Genomic DNA, 21901 nt, shown 5'->3' with positions numbered 1-21901 from the left:
CACCGCTCTGGGCTCCTTGGAGGAAGAGCGGGATATAAATGTAAAATAAATAAAATAAATAAAATAAAATAAAAATAAAATTAGATTGGTTGCTACCAACAACAACAACTTTCAACACAAAATCAGTTACAAGCATACTATCTTCCTCATTCACACTCCCTCTGGTCACTTTCCTTGGTGACTCTGCAACTTCCAGCCAACGTGCTTGCAACTTCCAGCCAACAGGTAGAATGGGGTGGCAGGGAGGAACGCTGCCGCCCCAAGAGGCTTAAAGTTTACAGAGCGCCAGTGGGGGAAATGCGGCGAGGGAGGGTGAATACACCCTCCCCCGCCCTTAAAGTACTACCCCCGCCAGTGCCGAAGACCATTCATGCACATTCCTATTTATTACTGTGTGTGACAGGGTTTTATTTTGATTTGCTTCATTTTCAAAAAAATTTTTTATAGGAAGTGAATACGCATACAAAGGCATGATTTTAGGGAGACATTGCAACTTACTTTATTTTAGGAGTTCAGTTATTTGTGAGAATAAGACGACAGATCAGAGTCCCCAAAGCAGTTTGCAATATTGATAAAAATCAACACTGTACATATATGTATTGATTTGTATCAATACTGTAAGCTGCTTTGGGGGCTGTGGTTGAAAAACAGGATAAAAATCTAAATAAGAATATGAACGATAAAATTAAGTAGAGAAGTTTACTTTTCCACAAAGAGAATACAGTTTCAGATACTGCCTGTGTTAGCGGGAAAACTGTAATTAACAATATGATTGTAACAATCACTTAAGATCTGAATTGATTAAATATTCATAATTTATAACTGTAACAAATTCAGTTTACCAGAAAATAATTCAGGGAGGTTTCAACTGGCAAGGGGGGAAAAATCATATTTTAAAACATACTACAGATAAATCTGTACATAGAGCGACATAGCTGAGAATGGAGAAAACTATAATCATACTGTTTATAAATGAAAGCAGGAACAAAGTTACATTTAATATACCTTTGCTAAGCCTAGCTAAAAAAGTCATGTGTGCGTGCTCGCAACTTCCAGCCGACAGGGGGAACGGGGTGGCAGGGAGGAATGCTGCCGTCGCGGTATACAATATCAGCCTCCAGATATACAGCATCAGCCTCCAAATACAAACTCTTACGACTTTTAATTGACAAATATCATTAAACACATAGCTAAGACTTCAAGAGATACTTACTGCACTGAAGTGCTTAAACTGCTTTTTAAGAGGATTAGGCAAATTCATGGACATTAGCTCTCACTGCCTATTAATTTGTTACCTAAATGGGGCCTCCACATTCAGAGGCAGTATACCTCTAAACAGATGATGCAGAGTATGTTTAGCTGGCAATAGCCATTGCCTTTATGCTCTGCTTGCAGGCCTCTTGGAGGCATCAAACTTGAAACTGTTGGAAACAGGATACTAGACTAGACAGGCCCTTAACTTGATCCAGCAGGAACCACATCTCAACTTACTGATATGGGAATGGGAGTGGTGTTAATAAGAGTCCTCCAGTGAAGGACCTTTCTGTGATATTTATTTACCCCAAATTTCCATCTCTGGGTGGTTTACAGCAACATAAAAAAGCTTAAAACAGAAATTAAAACCTTAAAACAATTTTAAACCACAAGCCTAATTAAAAAGCTTGGGTAAATAAATTTGTCTTTTGGTTTTTGGTTTTCTGGGAAATAAATGATCTGGAGGCGGGGGAATTTGAGACGACAAACTTGTCATGGACAGATCATCATCTGCTGGGGTTTAGTTTGACTGCTCCGTCTGCCCTCTGCAGGGGTGGTGGACTGATTAGAATGTTCCGCCCCCGGAGGCTTTATGGATCCGCTTGGATTCCAGACGGCCCTCGGGGAGTTTCCAGTGTCCAGAGCTGGTGACTCTGTCGAGGCCCTGGTTGATCTCTGGAATGGAGAGACGGCCCGGGCTGTTGACACGGTTGCTCCTAAACGCCCTCTCTGGCTTGGTGGAGCCCAATCTGCTCCTTGGTTTTCCTCGGAGCTTAGGGAGATAAAGCAACTCGGGCGACGGCTGGAACGGCGCTGAAGGAAGAGTCGTGACGAATGTTTTTTCTCCGCCTCCATTGCATCTGCTCAGTGCAGACAAACAGAGCTGTTTCGTGTGGTAAAAACCTTGCTCCACACATCCCCCCAGGTAATGAGGGAGGAATCATCTACAGCTCACTGTGATCAGTTTGCCTGCCACTTTGTTGGACGCAGGGCTTGCTGGCCTAAAACAGTAAGCAGTGGTGTGGGCCAGAAAACGAGACCAAGGACAAAGAGGAGAAGCAGGTCAGTGAGAGGGAAAAATCTAGGCACACAGATGGTGTCAGAAGGCAGTTATGTGGTGGAGTGCCTGCACTTGCTGCCCTGTGGTACACCAGCTGCCTGAAGCAATTCCCTGGCAAGTATTCTCTTCATATTAAACAACATCCTTTCTAGTCTGCAACATACATTTTATACGAACCTCTGTTATAGTGGCAATAACAGCAGATTTGACTTTCCCAGCTGTCCCTTTCAATACCAATTTACTAATTTTTGAGGTATTAAATCTGTTAGGGTATTGGACCATATTGAATGTGTGTACCTAAGTTTGGGGACCAGGGATAGATTGGGACTTCTGTTGGTGTACCGATCGCCCCGCTGCTCAACAGATTCCCTTACTGAGCTCATGGACTTGGTCGCGGAGCTTGCGTTGGAGTCTCACAGACTTTTGGTGCTGGGGGACTTCAATGTTCATTTCGGGACCAATTTGTCCGGGGCGGCTCAGGAGTTCATAGCGGCCATGACAACTATGGGCCTATCCCAAGTGGTCTCTGGACCGACGCATATTGCAGGTCACATGCTTGATCTGGTCTTTTACTCTGATCAGGGTGGTGTTCTGTGGGTGGGGACTCCTAAGATCTCCCCGTTGTCATGGACGGACCACCATCTGGTTAAGGTCAGACTTACAGCCACTTCCCACCTCTGCAGGGGTGAGGGGCCTATTAGAATGGTCTGCCCAAAGAGGTTATTGGATCAAGTAGGATTCCAAGAAGCCTTGGAGGGATTTAATGTTGGCTCTGTCGGTGATCCTGTTGATGGCCTGGTTGAGAACTGGAACAACTTGCTCACCTGGGCAGTAGACACGATTGCTCCTAAGCGTCCCCTCCGACCTGCTTCAAAACTGGCCCCTTGGTATACGGAAGATCTTCAGGGGCTGAGGCAGCAAGGTAGACGGCTGGAGCGCAAGTGGAGAAGGACTCGACTTGAATCCAACAGATTATGTCATAGAGCACACTTAAAGATCTATGCTCAGGCGATACGTGCGGCAAAGAAGCGGTTCTTTTTTGCCCGTATTGCTTCTGCGAACTCGCGTCTGGCGGAGCTGTTCAGGGTTGTGAGGGGACTAGTACCTGCCCCCCTTCCCCTGGACCAGAATTTGGAGCCATCAGTTATCCGCTGTGACGTGTTTAAAGAATTTTTCGCAGATAAAATCTCTTGGATCCGGGCCGACTTAGATGGAGACTCCACAATTAATTTGATGTCTGAATGGGAGGTGTCCGACAACTCCTCTTATGTGGTTCGACTGGATCGGTTTCAGTCTGTGACTCCTGAGGATGTGGACAAGCTGCTTGGAGTGGTGAGGCCTACCACTTGTTCTCTTGATCCTTGTCCAACATGGCTTGTTCTATCTAGCAGGGTGGCTGTTGTAGGAGGCCTGGTGGAAATCATAAATGCTTCTCTGAGGGAAGGCAGGATGCCTCCTTGTCTCAAGGAGGCAATCATTAGACCTCTTTTACAGAAGCCTACATTAGATCCCTCAGAGTTGAGCAACTATAGGCCTGTCTCCAACCTCCCATAGCTGGGCAAGGTAAATGAGAGGGTGGTGGCCTCTCAGCTCCAGGCGGTCTTGGAGGAAACTGATTATCCAGACCCATTTCAAACTGGCTTCCGGGCGGGCTATGGGGTGGAGACTGCCTTGGTCAGCCTGATGGATGATTTTCAGTTGGGAATTGACAGAGGAAGTATGACACTGTTGGTCCTTTTGGATCTCTCGGCAGCTTTCGATACTATCAAACTTAGTATCCTCTGGAATGTCTGAAGGGGTTGGGGGTGGGAGGCACTGTTTTACAGTAGTTCCGCTCCTACCTCTTGGATAGATTCCAGATGGTGTCAATTGGAGACTGTTGCTCTTCAAAATCTGAGCTTAAGTATGGTGTCCCTCAAGGCTCCGTAATCTCTCCAATGCTTTTCAACATCTACATGAAACCTTTGGAAGAGATCATCAGGGGATATGGAGCGGGATGTTATCAGTATGCTGATGACACCCAGATCTATTTCTCCATGTCAAGTTCTTCAGGAGATGGCATATCTTCCCTAAATGCCTGCCTGGAAGCAGTAATGAGCTGGATGAGGAAGAATAAACTGAAGCTGAATCTAAATAAGACGGAGGTACTTATTGTGCGGGGTCGGAACTCCAGAGACGATTTTGATCTACCTGTTCTAGATGGGGTCACACTTCCCCAAAAGGAACAGGTCCACTGTCTGGGAGTACTTCTGGATTCACACCTCTCCCTCGTTTCTCAGGTTGAGGCAGTGGCTAGGGGTGCTTTCTATCAGCTTCGGCTGATACGTCAGCTGCGTCTGTTTCTCGAGATCAATGACCTCAAAACAGTGGTACATTTGTTGGTAACCTCCAGACTGGACTTCTGTAATGCGCTGTACATGAGGCTGCCTTTGTACATAGTCCGGAAACTTCAGTTGGTTCAGAATGCAGCAGCCAGGTTGGTCTTCAGGTCATCTCAGAGAGACCACATTACTCCCTTGCTGAGGGAGCTACACTGGTTGCCAATTGGTTTCCGGGCAGAATACAAAGTGCTAGTTATAACTTATAAAGCCCTAAACGGCTTAGGCCCTGGGTATTTAAGAGAACGCCTTCTTCGTTATGTGCCCCACCATCCACTGAGGTCACTTGAGGTCCGTCTCCAGTTACCACCAGCTCGTCGGGTGGCCGCACGGAGAAGGGCCTTCTCGATTGCTGCCCTGAGATTGTGGAATGCACTCCCTGCTGAGATGCGATCCTCCCCATCCCTGACTATTTTTTAAAAAACATCTGAAGACCCACCTCTTCACGCAAACTTTTTCAGCTTTTTAAATGTGTAGTTTTAATTTTATGCTGTTTTAGGGCTTTTACCGGTTTTATTGGTTTTACTGTGTTTTAATAGTTTGATTTTAATTGCTAATTTGTTTTAATTGTTTTTATCATGTTGTGAACCACCCTGAGCCATTTTTGGAAGGGCGGTATATAAATCTAATAAATAAAACTAATTAAATAAATAAATAAATGCAATTTTCTTAGACTTCCTAGGCAACTTTCCACATGTTTATATTTATATACAAAGATATACACATTAGATAAATAATTCATAACTGTTCCTGCGCAGTATGAGATGATGCCTTTCAGCATCTTCCTATATCGCTGCTACCTAATATAGTACCAGCAGGGATTCAAACCAGCAAACTTCTGCTTGTTAGTCAAGCATTTCCCCGCTGCGTCACTTAAGGTGACTTCTTAGCAACTGATCTTTTTTTAAAAATTGCATGACACACACATACTGACCTGTTAAAGGCTGATCAGAGGTATCTTCTTCTGGAGCTTGATGATTCCTGTAGAGACATTGTTGAAACACTTAATGTATATTTATTATTAAGCACATTTATATACTGCCTCAAACTCACATCTCTGGGCAGTTTACAACATACCATAAATCAAAACAAGAATTTACAACAGAGGGTTCCAAATCACCACATGTCTATAATAGCCGCATTCCTCAAGTGTTAACTCTGACATTGTTGAAAAATAATTAAACCTAAGGCACCGCCTAGTGGAATGCTTTATATACAACACTTGTTTCCAGAGTGGTAAAGCCATTTCAATTCGGTTACAAAACTCCAGCAAGTATAATTCTTTGCCTACCTACAATTAGGGGTATGCACGGAACCGGTTTGGAGGCCCATAAAGGGCCTCCCTGTGCCTGATGTGCGCGCGGGCGGATGCGCCATGTGCGCTTCTGCGTCAGTGCGTTGGATACTTCCGGTTACATCTGGACAAGGGGCCGGCAGGGAGGTATGCTGCCGCCCCAATGGGCTTTGACAAAAACTTATGCCGGCAGGGGGGGGGAGTGGCAGGAGGGGTAAGTGCACCCTTCCGCGCTCTTAAAGCAGCACCCCTGCCTCCTTCGCAGTTCTGTGCACATCCCTCCCTACAATAACACGAAGTCAAACTTTTAAATATTAGGAATGTAAAAAGATGTTTGCCAATAATGATATTTCACAATACTGGGTATTTATGTGAGTGCATGTGAGTTAAAACACAACAGTCCTGTAACCAATACTGCTGTAGCTGAACAGCAATAGTAAAATGGCTGTTTACAGAAAGAAGCCCAGTTAACTACGACTTTCAGGACAAGCCCTGACTACTCTGAAGAGCCGAGTGCCCTACCTGCAAAAAAAAAAAGGGAAGAGAAATGCAAGTCCTTGCCGCTTTCTGCGCGCTGCAGCAAGCTTTCCTCATTTAAGGGAAACTAATCAATTTCCTGTCCTCTCTAAGTTACTGAATACTAGACAAGTAAAACAAAATGAAGGAATATTAGGAAACTAATTCCCTCTACTAGTCAATATACATAAGTAAGTACTGCAGTGGCTTATTTTCTGTTCTGTAAACAGGTTATTACTTTAAGTTGTTTTGCAAGCTATTATAATGAGCAAATAAAATATATATTTATGAACCTCTGGCTACAACATTCTATTAATCCCCAAGGTAAAAGGCTGATATACGGTAGCTACTGCTTTATTCAACATTTCCTCTTAACATAAGATCCTTCTCAAGGAGAAGATTGCAACCATAACGGCTGTCCTAATTCAATAGTCAAAATAAGAGATAAAGAGCAGGTTCAAAGAGATAACCAGGAGCCATGTAGAAGCCTGTTGAAAGCTGACTGTACAGCTTGCTTGCTTCACTTTTTCTGTCAAGTCTTCTGCACAACTCCCTAGCCTCCGTAGCCTGCTGTAGCTAAGCCTAAGTAAGTGTAATTGAAATAATTGCATATTCTTCCGACATTTACCCTGCTTCCATCTCCCTTCCTCTGCTGTCTCCCTTGTGATCCAGCCTAGAAAGCAAGCTACAGCCTACAAGGCAAGCACTTGCATTGCATTGGTGCTATAATAAATAATCATCATCCACAGCTTTCAGCCATACAAAGCCCAGCTTGATTAGTCCTCTGTTTCCCTGGATTTCCAAGTAACTACAAGCAGAAGGTTGCTGGTTCAAATCCCCGCTGGTACTATATCAGGCAGCAATGATATAGGATGCTGCTGAAATAGGATATAGGAACCACAGGGCTCTGTGGTCGCCAGGAGTCAACAACAACTCAATGGCACACATTACCGTATCGAGGGATGGTAATGAAGAATTCAACCATGTGGTTGAAGGTTATGGCTGTCTCCACAAATTGTTAAATGTTGCTCACACATGATTTGTCTGAATCTACCAAAGGCAGCAATCTACCAGTGCTGAAAGAGTCCCAAGGCTTCCGCCCCCCAGGGTGGTCCAAGAGCAAGGGCAACATTACACCCTCCTCATTTGCTCAGCATTCTCAGGCTATGCTGATAAGCATGCTGGCAGCAGCTTGAGGGAACTTTCAGACTAGGTCACGAAATCAGTGATAGGAAGAGTGTTCCTAGCTCAAGCTGAGGGGTCGGAGGAGAGACGAAACAAGCACACCCCAGAAGGGTAAGGAGAAAAAAACAACATGCCCCAGTGGGGTGAGCAAGGGTGACAGCCATTGGGAAGCCTGTGAGTAGTGCCTGCAGAAGGAGGGAGCAGTGCCTGCACCTCCTGTGTTCCTTCTTGTGCCTACACCTGAGATGACCACCTCACAGAAACGTTCACTGCCCCCATGCCCCAGAATAACTCCACAGTTCTGCATTCCCATCCTCTGCAAAAACAGCCCCAAGCTTTCACAGTGCCTATGACCATGGCTAAGAAAAACTGCAGTAGGGATGTTAGGTGGACATGAACTAATAGTCAGTTGTCCAGTTCAGCAAAGTCCATGTTTCTGAGCTTTCTCACTATAGCCACCAGGTAAGAACTGGTGATCACTTGCTACAGGTACTACCAAACACATTTCACTTGGACCTTGTAGGGATTTGCACAAAAGAATATTTGCATTCAATTCTGAGCTATAATGGAATGCAAATACCCAGAATGTTCCACTGGAACAACCCGTTGAGCCGGTTGTTCCAACAGAATGACCCTGTTCAGAGTCGGAATATACTGAGTGCCATTATGGGCTCTAAAATGGTGTTCTTCTGGCCTCTGCGCATGCACTGCAGCCATTTGTGTGAAGGTACTGACTATGCAAATGGCTGCTGCATGCACACAGAGGCCAGAAAAGCACCAATTTGGAGTCCAAAATGGCGCTCAGAATGTTCCAACTCTGGTTGTTCCATTCCAAGCTTGGAACAGTTCTGTTCCAAACTCGGAAGACTCAGAACGCCCCATTTCTAGTCAGAACGTTCCACCAACAGAATGTTCTGGCCTCTAGCACCTTGATTAACATGTGGAAAAAGACCATCAGTGCAACTTCATCTGCTAAATGCTACGTATTCAGTCAACTTGGTAACACAGCAGTGTGTCCTTGTCACCTAGGTTTTATAGCAGACTACCAGGGAAAGGAGGTGGGGAGAACAGTTAGCTTTGGGGACAGACTTGGGACATTTTAGTTATCTCTTGCAGAAAAGCAAACTTAAGAGTTAATGTTGAATTTAAGTTTATCCTTTGGAGCAACAAAAACAAGGCTGTAACTTCCAAGAGAAACTTCTGTGTAATGAATATAAAACTTCTCCAGGCAGCTCTAATAATTACAAGGTTTGGAAGCAAATAAAAGCATCCCTCCATTCATTGCTTTCCCATCTGCAGAAGCAAACACAAAGGAGAAACAGAAGTGGTTCCTCAAAGTTGTATTCTTTCAAGGCTCTACTGTTGCTATATTATGCTGAAGTAGAGATTTTGTTCAGTTGAGCCTAAGAGGGGCTGGAGGAAGAACAGGATTATCAAAACAATCTGACTACCATGGGTTTTCACTACCTCCATAAGTTTGGGGATTTTTGGTGTCCAAAAATGTAGATCGTGGGTTGGATCCCAACCTATGCTAGAGAAAAGAAGCTCATGCAAGTAAAATTCCCTACCCACTTCTCTCCACTGCATCCTCTGAAAAAAGACCAAGAGTTAGAAGCCATTTGCAACAGTGTGGAATGGGGAGCTTGAGGCTGCAGCAGGGAACTGGCCAGAATTGGGTTGCAGAAGCTTAGAGTACATGAAGCTACCGCATATAGGGTCAGACTGCTGGTCCATCCAGCTCAGCATTGTCTACACAGAGAACCTGGCAGCCAGTATTTTAGAAAAGGGTCTTTCTCAGCTCTACCTGGAGATGTCAGGGATTAAAACCTGGGCTCTTCTGCATGCAAAGGAGATGCTCTACTTTGTGTGTAATGTTTCTCTGTACAAATTAGGCCTATTCCTCTCTCTCCCACAGCCTCATCCTATAATTTTGGAAGGTTCCCTGACTCTCAAGAGTGGCTTCAGAGAGAGTACAGCAGCTGCAGAGAAGGGAGCAGGGAATTTTACTTGCTTAGGTTTTCTTCTACTAGTGGAAGTTAGGCTCCAACCTCATCTATTTATTTTCATTTACATACAAATCTAAACGTTTTAAACTTTCAGCCAAACGATTTGTTTTTAAACAGAACAAGGGCTGGCATCAGAACCTAGAACTATACGGAAGGTGATCAGATTGAACACACAGTAACAAACAATGAAGAAACACATTTTTAAGGGGCTGAATGAAAGAGGCTAATAACTGTCATCTTTCTGCTAGGGGTTTGAAGAAAGCAGTCCATTTAGATCTTTAGATCTAAATATCTGAGGTATATTCTATCATCATGCAAATGTCATAATCTCAAAGATTATTAGGAATGCGGAGACTACATTCCAGTCTGAAAAAACACAGAAATAACTGAACTTAGGATTTCAACACCTTGGCCAACAATTTCTCTCCCTTACACTCTTCTGTTTCCCCTCACCATACTGAACATCACAGTTCAGTTCTATATGCACTATTATACTACAGTTCTACATAACTTTCAGTCATTTGTCTAGGTAGGAAGAACAAATTTACACCCAATTCGACTGAACTCTGGTTGCATTTTGGCACGAAGGCTTCAGTTAAAAAGCATGATCTAGCCCATTATTTATTATTATTATTATTATTTATTTATTATTACATTTATATCCTGCTCTTTCTCCAAGGAGCCCAGAGCAGTGTACTACATGAGTTTCTCCTTACAACAACCCTGTGAAGTAGCTGAGGCTGAGAGAGAAGTGACTGGCCTAGAGTCACCCAGCTAGTATCATGGCTGAATGGGGATTTGAACTCGGGTCTCCCCGGTCCTAATCCAGTACTCTAGCCACTACACCACGCTGGCTCTAGGCAAGTGTTAAAAGATGTATTGTGCTACAGTGGTGGGCTGGAAAATTCCCAGGCACCAGCTTGCCATGGTGCCTGGACCCTTAAGCTTGATGCCCAAGCCAGGCAATGGATGGATACAACCAGGAGGAAGAGCAAGCAAGGCAGGGAGTCCACCCTTCCATGGAGCAATGTGTGTTACTGGGGTAAGTGATGAGTCCACTTCTGCCCACACCCTCCATAGAGCCAAGGGCAATGCTGGTGGCAAGTGGCGAGTATGCCCCCCCCACTCCATGGAGGAGTCTGGTTCCTAAATTTTTGAGCTGGTTACCACAGCCAAAGAAAGTTTGTTGAAGCCTGATATAGCATCCCACTAGGATACGAGTAATCAAAGTAATTCATTGGTTGGGCTCTAAGATGTGTGTTGTTCTTCCATTATTGTTGGAAATGGTACCAGGTAACATGCTCTATGCACATTTCCTAAATGCATTTTTATATACCAACAGTGAAAAGCATATTCGGTTAGGGACATGTCTGCACTGCAGATGAAACCTGTGCAGTGTGTGTTTGCAGGACCTGGCCTACTTTAGTATATATCTTCAGATTGCTACTGAAAGAGCATTTACTAGCATTGTTCATCAATCCCTATAGGTGTAGGCAGCCTCTATTGATAGTAATATTACTAGGTGATTGCTGGCTGCCTTATAGTAAAGCACTGGGAAAAGGGTGCATCATCACAACATTGCTTCCTTCCTCAGGGCATTATGAGGCAGCTGCTGGGGAGGTGGGGGGAGCAGCATTGTAAAATGTCACTGCCTACAGAAGAAAAAGCGTATTTCACTGCCACCAGTTAAGGCCTCCAATCCAATCTGATCTGTTCAGGATCTAACTTTGCACCGGATGCAATGTAATGCAAGATTAGCCAATAGGTCTTGCATTGAATTGGATCCGATGATCTAGCCACTTTGATGCACAGTCCTGGTACATATAAAGGAGACCAGCAAGTTATTCTCAGGGCTATATGTACTAGAGTGACCAGAAGCATTTGAGGACAAGGCTCCTGCCATTCAATAAGCAGGCATGACTAAGCAAAACTGAAAGGAATGAGACAACTAGTAATGACTAATTTAGCTGGATCCTGCTTCGTGTATATAGGTAATTTTGATAGGTACAGCTCCTTACCCTTACAACAATGTGACAGGATGTTTCAACTGCTGAACTTTCCTTGCCTCCATAAGCATTAAAAGTATGTCTTCTATTCAGGGGCGTAGCTAAGAGAGAGGGGGCCTGTGTTTATCCCTCTCTCTGGCGGCCCCCCAGAGTGAGGGAGATAATGAAGAAAATAGGGAGGGGTGGAGCTGGAGGGCCCTCAGGAGCTGGGGGCTTGTGTTCTTTGAACCCTTTGGCTCAATTATAGCTACACCCCTGCTTCTATTGCATGTGACCACACCAGGCCCAATCCCCAAGTTTATTTATAAATACTACATACACACACGTATATTTATATATATGTGTGTGTGTGTATATATCTCCCACTAACTGAGCAAAGAGACACCTTTTTAAAGTGGTGATTCGCTTTATTTAGCAGGGAGAGCGACTGGCCCTATCCATCTCCAGCACAACATCCCTCCAGTGTATATCTTATGTTTCTTTTTTCTTTTTTTTAAGCTTGTGAGCCCTCTGGGGACAGGGAATCATTTTATTTATTTATATCTATGTAAACCACTTTGAGAACTTTTGTTGAAAAGTGGTATATAAACGTATGTGTGTATACACAAACACACATACATCATATATATATATATATATATATATATATATATATATATATATATATATATATGTATTCTAGAAACTGGCAATTTAAAATTGATGTAAAAGGAACAAAAACCCAAACAAAATTTTATATAATATAGGCCATGCTCAGCTGCTAGTTACTGAACTAAAGAAAACTTGTACAATAAGCAGTCTTCACAAGTGTCCTCCAAACACAGAGCAAATGTATGGAGGTGGGTTAGTGGGACGGCACTTGATGGAATTGCTTCCAACATCTGGGTTATCCAAAAGGGATGTCTATGTGCATACAGCTATAGAAGTCCTGTCAGAAAACTAGGGAAAGAAGTGGAATCTTCTCAATTGTACTGCAGACTGGAGAAGGGAAAACACAGCAGGCATTTCCTGCACCAGTTCTTACCTTCTCCATACTCCAGAAAAAGGGAATGGAATCCCTATTTCACTTAAGTTCTTGGCATGTCAGAGGAATGACATGGGAAGGGGAGGAAGTCGATGGCAAGGACAAATAGGAACTGCCTAGTAAGTCAAGCCAATATTCAAAATCCCCCAGTTCAGAAGCAACCTAAGTAGTATGAAGCAGCAAGCACAAAACATTACTCAACATTGTTATGCAAGTACATGTTTTTATTAAGAATCCCTCTGGATAAGAGTTAAACATTACAGACTGCCCTACATTAAAACCTCCATAAAACAATTTACAAAATGTAATAGATCTACAATAGATTGAAGACTAGCGTTACAGCAACTATTTATTGCTCAAGATAGAAGAGTATATATCATTTTATAAGTCCACAATATCCCCCCCCCCAATAGATTGCTTAGTGAAATATAGATGATATTACAGTCCAATGGTAAAGTTACTATTTTTGTATTGGCACATAGAACAGTGAAAATTCCATTTTTCTACTGACACTATAGCCAGCTTGAAGCTTTTAGAATGCTTCAGGCACATTCTTAGGAGAATTTTGCTGTGCTGGGGACAAAGTCACAGTAACTAAAGGTCACAGGAACTAAAGAAGACACCTAATGTTTACTTGGCATCATGAGTATCAGATTCTCTGTCACTTACCATCACTCTTTCTACTGGTACAACCACTGAACAAAGACTCTCAAATATGTCTGTTTAATTTAGACTGTGCTCACTTTCCCTAATGGTTTTCATCCTTAATATAAATTATGCAATACTTATGTTCCAAACTTCTTTATTTCTGTGTACACAAAAACAAGGAAGAAAGCACACAGGACCAACTATGCCAACAAAATAAGTGCTTAGGATTCACACAACAATAATTGGACTGGCATATGTCACAAAAATGTATTGTGCTCAAAATACAAGCAGAATTGAGATATTGCACTGCTGTAACAGGAGGCATACCATCAACAAAAAGCATAGCTGCATTGCAACGCAAAGCTGTTCACCATTTTGTGCATTGTGATGTTAAACAGGGAGGGGAGCAGGGGCTTATGTACTATCTTAAAAGCACCTGAGCTGCAGTCCAGTTCTGTCAATTTATTCAAAACTTACTATAAGTCCCACCTTGCTCAAAGGGGACTTATCAAACTTATTTCCAGGTACACATGAATAAGATTTCAACCTTAGAACATGAATTATTATTAAACCAATTAAAAGGTTACGTCACTAACTTTTTTATTATTTTAACATTACCATCATACTTAAAGGGGTTCCATTTTATTTACCCTATCCAGATCTGAGAGGCCAGTTTACATGCTTTGGTTTTAACATGTTGTTTTGTCTTTTTGTACATTTTAATGCTCTTTTATTTCTTATATGATAAAAGAAGGGTACAGTATAATATTTATTTATAAGAATGTATTCTTGCTGAAACTGACAGAAGCTACATCCAACTGGGAGGTCAAAGTTAGGCCTTTGAGAAATACACAACCAGTAGAGGAAAGCTTTACCTGTGGTTCATAAATGTTACTGAGAGATACTACTAAACAAGTAAACTCAAATCTAAAAAAGTAGTTAGGATTCAATGCATTATAGCAGAAGTAATGAACTATTTATGACAAGGAATGAAAGTTTCTGGTATTGATAGAGGGAAAGTAGGATTCACATCCAATCAACTCAGCAATTCACCTCAAACACACATCATGTCCTTCCCAACATGTCTACAATGTGCATGTCATCTTAATCAACATTCCTCGAGGCTTCTACTTAAGTACAGGATTATGTTGTTAGTTTCCTCTTTTTTAAATCTTGATGGAGGTAGACATTTTAGTTGAGTTGTCTAAGATTAGGCATACCAGCTGTGCTTTGGAATGCATAAGAACTCAGGTTTTGTTTTTAAAAGGGAGAACTACTTACCTTGCAATTGAGTCAGACAGGGAAGACATTGAGATGGCTTCAAGGTTTTCAGCATGGTTAAGTGGAACTATGTAGAAATTACACTCTTACTTTTGAGTAAACATGCTAGGATTGTGCCATAGGTCCCACAGTGTTCAGTGGGCCTTACTCCCTAGTAAAGTTGTTTAAACACTGAAATCTTGATCACCCTCTAGCTCTCTCATTTTGAGAGATTTTTCCACATCAGCAATACTACTTTATTTCAAGGCTAGACTCTTTTTTTGTTTTACACAATGTACCTTGTAAGTAAGCAGCTAATTGATGTGATCGTTTTACAAATCAAGTGTGCTTCTTTGATTTAGGACATCAGATATTAGACGAAGAAGATATCACACAGTAGAATTTTATTCTACAACTGTGATGAATATACATCCAATTTTTGTTATCAGGGTTGGAAAATACAGGGGCACAGTCTCATTTTCTCCCATAAATTCTTTTGAATAAAAGAATTAAGAATAATTCTTTAACTATTAATTAAGAATAAGAGAAAAAAGTCTTATTTCCCTGAACTTCTGGCTAATAATATCACTTTATCTTATTGCCACTGGTTCTATTTGTTTTGTTGGTGTTTTCTGCCTTACTTAATTGTTGCATTTATTGATCAGCTTTTAATTGTATGCTACCTCAAGCACAGTTGACCCTGGATTCAGATTCCCTTAAAGTTCATTAATGTATGTGGGCTCATTACAGATTTATTAATAATAACTAAAACAAGTCAAAGTTTCTAGGTTCATTCAGGGTCAAAGGTATTATCCAAGATCAATGTTACTGAAATATTTTGTGAGTTCCAACCCAAACCTATAAGGTAAATATAGAAGTTATAAAGAGGGCTCTTTATGGGATTACATTCCCCCAACCAACTAAATGCTCAAAGAACCTGGCTGATATGCCTCCTATTTGGAAAGGCAGAAGCAACTAACCCTAGCCTGCACTTTCTGTTTCTGTCACTTCAACACAGCAGGAAGCACAAGGAAAGGTTGCTTAGTACCTTGAAGCCAGAGAGAGCAGTATGGGACAAGCCAGTGTCAACACTGCTCCTACTGGCACACAGACTCTGGGAAGACAACCAATAGTCTGTTCCAGTCAAAAGATTTCAAGAGATAGTTATGCATCATTGCATATCCACAACTGTCCCACATGAAGAACACACCCAGGCTGAGCCTAAGGGCATATTTTCATAGTCATCCTACAATATTATTCTCTTCTCTTGGGGGATCTAGTGGCATGGTATTTCACTGTGATCTATGCAATTGTTTAACTGTTGAAAAGGAAAGCTATCAACTGACAAAACAGAGATTAAAAAGAATATATTATCACACACAGTATGTTTCCAGATAAGAAACAAAATATTTATTAAAATATGTTTCCATTTTTCCAGGAGTTTGAAGCGGTTTATTTCATCAAAAAGCCATTTAAAAACCAATATTGTATTATCAGTAACAAAAATCCACACAGAAATAAACTAGATGTCTGACAGAAGACGTGCATCTTACAACCCTTCTGAAAATCAAAAAGGTTGTTTGGTTTCTATCTCAAGCACTTCAGAAAGGAGATTTTAAAGCCAATTTCTGGCCATCACCTCTACTTGCTGCAAATGCAGCAGAGACAGCAGGGCTAGACCTGAGCCAGGGTGATCATATGGTGAGAGGCCATATGAGGTCAGAGTGAGAGGCCACAACATACATATGATCAGCTATTAATGCATTGTGTTCAATGAACTTACAGTAGTATACATATTTGTACTCTGCACATGAGGAAACCTGTACCCAGACTCACTTTTTAAATGAATACATGTCTATGTATACAGATACCTGTATGCACATAACATAATGTCTGAATAGGATAAGAAACTTTCTAAAGTCCTATAGAAGTGGCTCCAACACAAATTTGCTACTTTCCAAAGCTTTTGTTTTCAAGGCAGAAAACATTTGGAGAAATCACATCCACCACACTTAAAACAAGGATCTCTCAAGTCCATCCTGAGAGCACAGTGGAGGCTAATCTGGATACTCACGCTTCTCACTTGCCTTGTGTTCTCAGATTAATGGCTGACACTACGCATTGGTGTGTGTTTGGGGGTGGGGGAGCACTTAGCACATGCCCAGAAGCACTCCTTTAAAAAAGGGGGGGAAGTTTAGATACCGAGAATGAACCCTGGCTCTAAAAAGAGACTGCACCCTGAAAACGATGGAGAAGGAAAGACGATGACTAATGGAGAGGACCCCAAGAAGGAGGCAACAACGAAGAGGTACCTTTTTATCCCGATCTATATTCCCACTCTTCACCTCCGCCCTGGCATCCCTGAAGTGGGAAAGGGCATCGAGACCTGCTGAAGGCGCTTTCCTCCAACCTCCCGCCTGAGGGAACCAGCAGGAAGACAACCCCACGCCCCTCCGGCAGGTGAGCCTTGGCAGGTGGTGCCCTCCCCCCCCCCGCATCTCACTCTTACCGACTCGCGGCTCGCTTACCTGCTTCAGCCGCCTCCCCCGTGACCCAGCCAGCCTGCCCGCCGGGTCCGCCACAGCACACCTCCAAGGCGGCGGGCGACCGAGCGAGCAGGCGGGGGAAAAGAAGGCGAGCGCCTCGAGGAGGGAAAATAAATAAGAGGGGGCGGCTCAGGTACCGGCTTGGACCAGCGCTTCCCCGGCACAGGCCCCGCCCGGCTCCTTTGTCGCGTCACCGGCCGCGTCTGCCAATGCGGGCACCGTTGGCAGAACCGCTGACTGGGCGAGGAGAGCAGCGCAAGGCGGAGGGAGGGGCGGGGGGGGGGGAGAGAGAAAGAACGATAATAAAAGGGAAGCGGGTCGGAGACAAAAGAAGCCTTCGGGGGCGTTGCGCCCCCCGCCTCGCCTGGTCCAAGGTGAAGGGAGACGCTGTTCGGTCTGCCTCGTTTCCTTCCATCTCTGGGGGAAACGTGGAGGATGGGCGCCCATGGAGTGTCCTCAGGAAACCCCGCTGAACGCCTTGCCGCTCCATTTTATGCTTCTTTACGAGGAAGTAAGCTCCACTAAGTGCAGTGGGGTTTACTCCTAATTAAATGTGCTTAAGATTATTGTAGTAGCTTCCAAAGCATACACACCAGCTGGGCTCTCCTAGGAGAGAGCTGAAGGTGCGTTTGCAACCCCCCCCCTTTTTTTTCACAGCACAGGCCCTTATTAGTAAAGACGGAAGATTTATCGTTCTGGTTCCTTATGAATGCGGCAACTTGCTGAAGGTGCATCGGAATAGGTGATCAAACGGGGATAATTAATCTATACTGAGATATCCTGAGCACGTACTCTTAAGCATTTGAGGAGCCCGCCCCGTTTTACTAAAAAAAAAAAAAACCACCCATGTTTTTTCCTCTCCCCAACTGATAGATGTTTTTCTCTCTTCCATGTTAAAGTGCTTTTTTGTCTCAAAAACGAAATTTCTTCCCCAAAAGTCTTTTCTCTCCATCTCAGAAATGTGAGTTTCTCCTCAAACGTTCCCTCTGTCTGCACCTCTGTGGCCCATGGCTTAATTTTAGCCAGGGCTTGTCCAGTCTCAAGCACAGAACCTATGGGCCAAGGTGTGACCATAGAGTGTGGAGTTATATAAATAAAATCAAGAGCACCTCTATGTGCAGGTGAATTCGCCTCACTATGAATAAACAGCCTAACCCCACATCTGGGATTGGATTTGAGCTCCAGAGCCATTCTCACTATTTAGCATATTTTTATACCGCCTGATATGTACATCTCTAGGTGGTGTACAAAATTTAAAATATTTAAAAGCCAACACATTAAAATACACAACAAAAATTGCATAAGACAGTTATTAAAATTATTAAAATTAATTCTAATTAAAAGCTTGCAAGAACCGGTGAGTATTGAGGGTCTTCCCCAAAACAAACAGAAAAGGTTATGCTCTTATTTCAGCAGGGAGCATATTCCAAAGCCCTGGGGCAGCCGCAGAGAAAGCTCGGTCCTGGGTCACCCACCAAACAAGCTGGTGACAGCCATGAGTGGACCTCTCCAGAAGATTGTAACAGGCAGCAGGGCCCATGACAAAGAAGGTGCTGGGTCCCCCGTTAAAAACCCTGGGCCCAAGCCATTAAGGGCTTTATTTGTATTCCACCCGGAAACATAGCACCAGCCAGTGCAGTTCTTTTAAAAACATTGTTATGTGGTCCATTTGTGTTGTCCCAGAGACCAGTCTGGCTGCTGCATTCTGTACCAATTGTAGTTTCTATACAAAGGCACTCCCGCATAGAGTGCATTACGGTAGTCAAGCCTGGAGGTTATCAGCATATGTACCACGGTTTTGAGGTCATTTACCTCCAGAAATGGACGTAGCTGATGTATCAGCCAAACCTGATAAAAAACGCTCCTGACCACTGCCTCAACCTGAGAAACCAGGGAGACCTTTGGGTCCAGAAACACTCCCAAGCTACGTACCTGATCTTTCAGGGAGAGTGTAGCCCATCCAGAAGAGGAAGATCTAAGCCATCTCTCAGGTCCCAACCCCGCACAGTCAGTACCTCTGTCTTATTTGGATTCAACTTTGTTTGTTATCCCTCATCCAGCCCATTACTGCTTCCAGGCAGGCATTCAGAGAAGATATGCCATTTTCTAATGAGGTTGACATGGAGAAGTAGATCCGGGTGTCATCAGTAGATTGATAACACCCTGCACGAAACCTCTGATTATCTCTCCCAGCCGTTTCATGTAGATGCTAAAGAGCATTGGAGACATTATGGAGCCTTGTGGAACTGCACACTTTAGTTCTCACTTAGCAGAACAACATTCTCCAAGCGACACCATCTGGAATCTACCAGAGAAGCAGGAATGGGACCACCGTAGAACAGTGCCACCCAATCCCACCTCCCTCAGGTGGTCCAGAAAGATACCATAGTTGATGGTATCAAAAGCCGCAGAGAGATCCAAAAGGATCAACAGAGTCACACTCCCTCTGTCGATAGCCAGTAGATCATCCATCAGGCTGACCAAGGCAGTCTCAACCCCATAGCCCACACGAAAGCCAGTTTGAAATGGGTCTAGATCAGTGATTCTCAAACTTGGGTCCTCAGGTGTTATTGGACTTCAACTCCCATAATCCCCAACCAAAGGCCACTGAAGCTGGGGATTATGGGAGCTGAAGTCCAATAACACCTGAGGACCCAAGTTTGAGAATCACTGGTCTAGATAATCTGTATCTTCCAAAACTGCCTGGAGCTGAGAGGTCACCACCTGCTCAATTACCTTTCCCAATCATGGGAGATTAGAAACAGGTCTGTAATTAGCTAACTCCGAGGGATCTAGTGCAGCTTTCTTCAAGAGTGGTCTAATAATAACCTCCTTAAGACAAGGAGGCATCCTGCCCTCCCTCAGAGAAGCTTTTATAATACTTAGCAGACCCTCTCTGATAATATGATTACCAGATGAGATAAGCCAAGTTGGACAAGGGTGAAAAGAAGAGGTTGTAGGACGCACAGTCCGAAGCAGTTTATCCACTTCCTCAGGAGTCACAAACTGAAAATGATCCAATCTAATCCCATAAGAGGAGTTGCTAGGCACCTCCACAGTAGACTCTGCAGTAACTGTGGAATCCAGCTCAGCCCAAATATGAGAGATTTTATCCGCAAAAAAAATTGTTTACAATGTCACAGCGAGTGACCGATGGTTCCAAGTTTAAATTCAAGGGGGAGGGGGTGCATACTAACCCCCCACAACCTTAGACAACTCAGCTGGATGCAAATTTGCAGAAGCAATGTGGGCAGAGAAGAACTGCTTCCTTGCCGCCCACACTGCCAGAGCATAGATCATCAAATGTGCTCTGTGTTGTGCCCGCTCAGATTCACACCAAGCCTTCCTCCACTTGCGCTCTAGTTGTCTACCTTGCCACTTCAGCTCCCATAGTTCATCTGAATACTACAGGGCTGTCTTTAAAGCAAGTCAGAGAAGACGCTGAGGTGCGATTTTGTCTACAGCTCTAGTGAGTTCATTATTCCATGCTTGTACCAGAGCATCAACAGAATCATCAGTAGAGCTAACCCTAAACCCTTCCAGGGCTTCTTGGAATCCTATTGGATCCAATAACTTCCTCAGGCAGACCAGTCTAATAGGTCCTTCACCCCTGCAGAGGTGGGTTGTGGCTGTAAGTTCTACCTTAACCAGATGGTGATCCATCCATGACAATGGGGAGATGACAGGAGTCCCCACCCACAGAACACTACCCTGATCAGAGCAAAAGACCAAATCGAGTGTGTGACCAGGATCATGTGTCAGTCCAGAGACCAATTGGGATAGGCCCACAGTCGTCATAGCCGCTATGAACTGTTGAGCCGCTCCCGACAACCCGGTCCCAAAATGAACATTGAAGTCCCCCACCAACAACAACCTGTTTCTAATTCTCATTAGAAACTGAGCACCGAAGTGTCATAAGATGCTTTCTTTTCATATACTAGTTTGTGTAAAAGACAGCGATTTTTGATTGTGATCAAAATATTTACACTCCTCAAAGAACGAGTGTTTTATAACATCAGATTAATGCCAGGTGCACACAAACATAATTCTGCACACCGCCACAAGATCAGATTCTCTCATCATAGTTACTAATGCAGAATAAACAATTTTCTAGAAAACAAAAGGAAAGGAAATGCATCCTTTAACTTGTTTTCAGTTACTGCAATGTGTACAATGGGTGGTTAATGAGTAAATAATCCATATTAAGGCTGCAATCTTATGCACACTTATCTGGGAGTAAGGCGCATTGAACACAGATGGATTGATTTCCAAGTAAACATGCATATAGGATTGCCTAACACATGATTTTCTGCATGCACCCTAGGGTTATGAGACTGAAGCCAGCTTTGGAATAGCTTCTCTGGAGATTCTGGGCTTATATTTAAATAAATACTGTACAGCTATAAATTTAGGGGGGGGGAGGGATCTTTGGAACTATTCTCAGGATAAGTAAATTGTTCACTGCAAACTGAGAAATCACCTAGGGCAGGGATTCTCAGCCCAGGCACAATGGCCTTTGGCTGGGTATGATGGGAGTTGTAGTCCAAAAACATCTAGGAACCCAAGGTTGAGAACCCCTGACCTAGGGCACCTAGGACAACTATGCCTGTTATTCCTTAAAATACATTTTTATTGACAGAAATTGCAAAACATATTCTATGAAGAAACATTATTGTTGAGAACTATAGAGAAAGTCAGTTATCTCCAAATGAACCATCTAGCTA

At 43.4% G+C, this 21901-nt stretch overlaps 1 protein-coding gene across 2 annotated transcripts in view; it reads right to left on the bottom strand.

Moving 5' to 3' along the window:
- Positions 1-17376, bottom strand: part of LRRC8B (leucine rich repeat containing 8 VRAC subunit B) — a 40792-nt gene extending 23416 nt beyond the window's left edge. The window contains exons 1-2 of one of the 2 annotated variants that reach the window (XM_053247653.1): positions 17160-17376; positions 5627-5673 (exon numbers count right to left, since the gene is read on the bottom strand). The gene's annotated coding sequence lies outside the window, so the exon portion shown is untranslated. The remainder of the gene's footprint in view (positions 1-5626; positions 5674-17159) is intronic. The other variant, XM_053247654.1, reaches the window with a different exon arrangement.
- Positions 17377-21901: the final 4525 nt, after the last annotated feature.

This window comes from Hemicordylus capensis, chromosome 4, assembly GCF_027244095.1.
Source record: "Hemicordylus capensis ecotype Gifberg chromosome 4, rHemCap1.1.pri, whole genome shotgun sequence".
NCBI classification, from domain to species: Eukaryota; Metazoa; Chordata; class Lepidosauria; order Squamata; family Cordylidae; genus Hemicordylus; species Hemicordylus capensis.
This window is presented reverse-complemented; position numbering and strand designations above follow the sequence as displayed.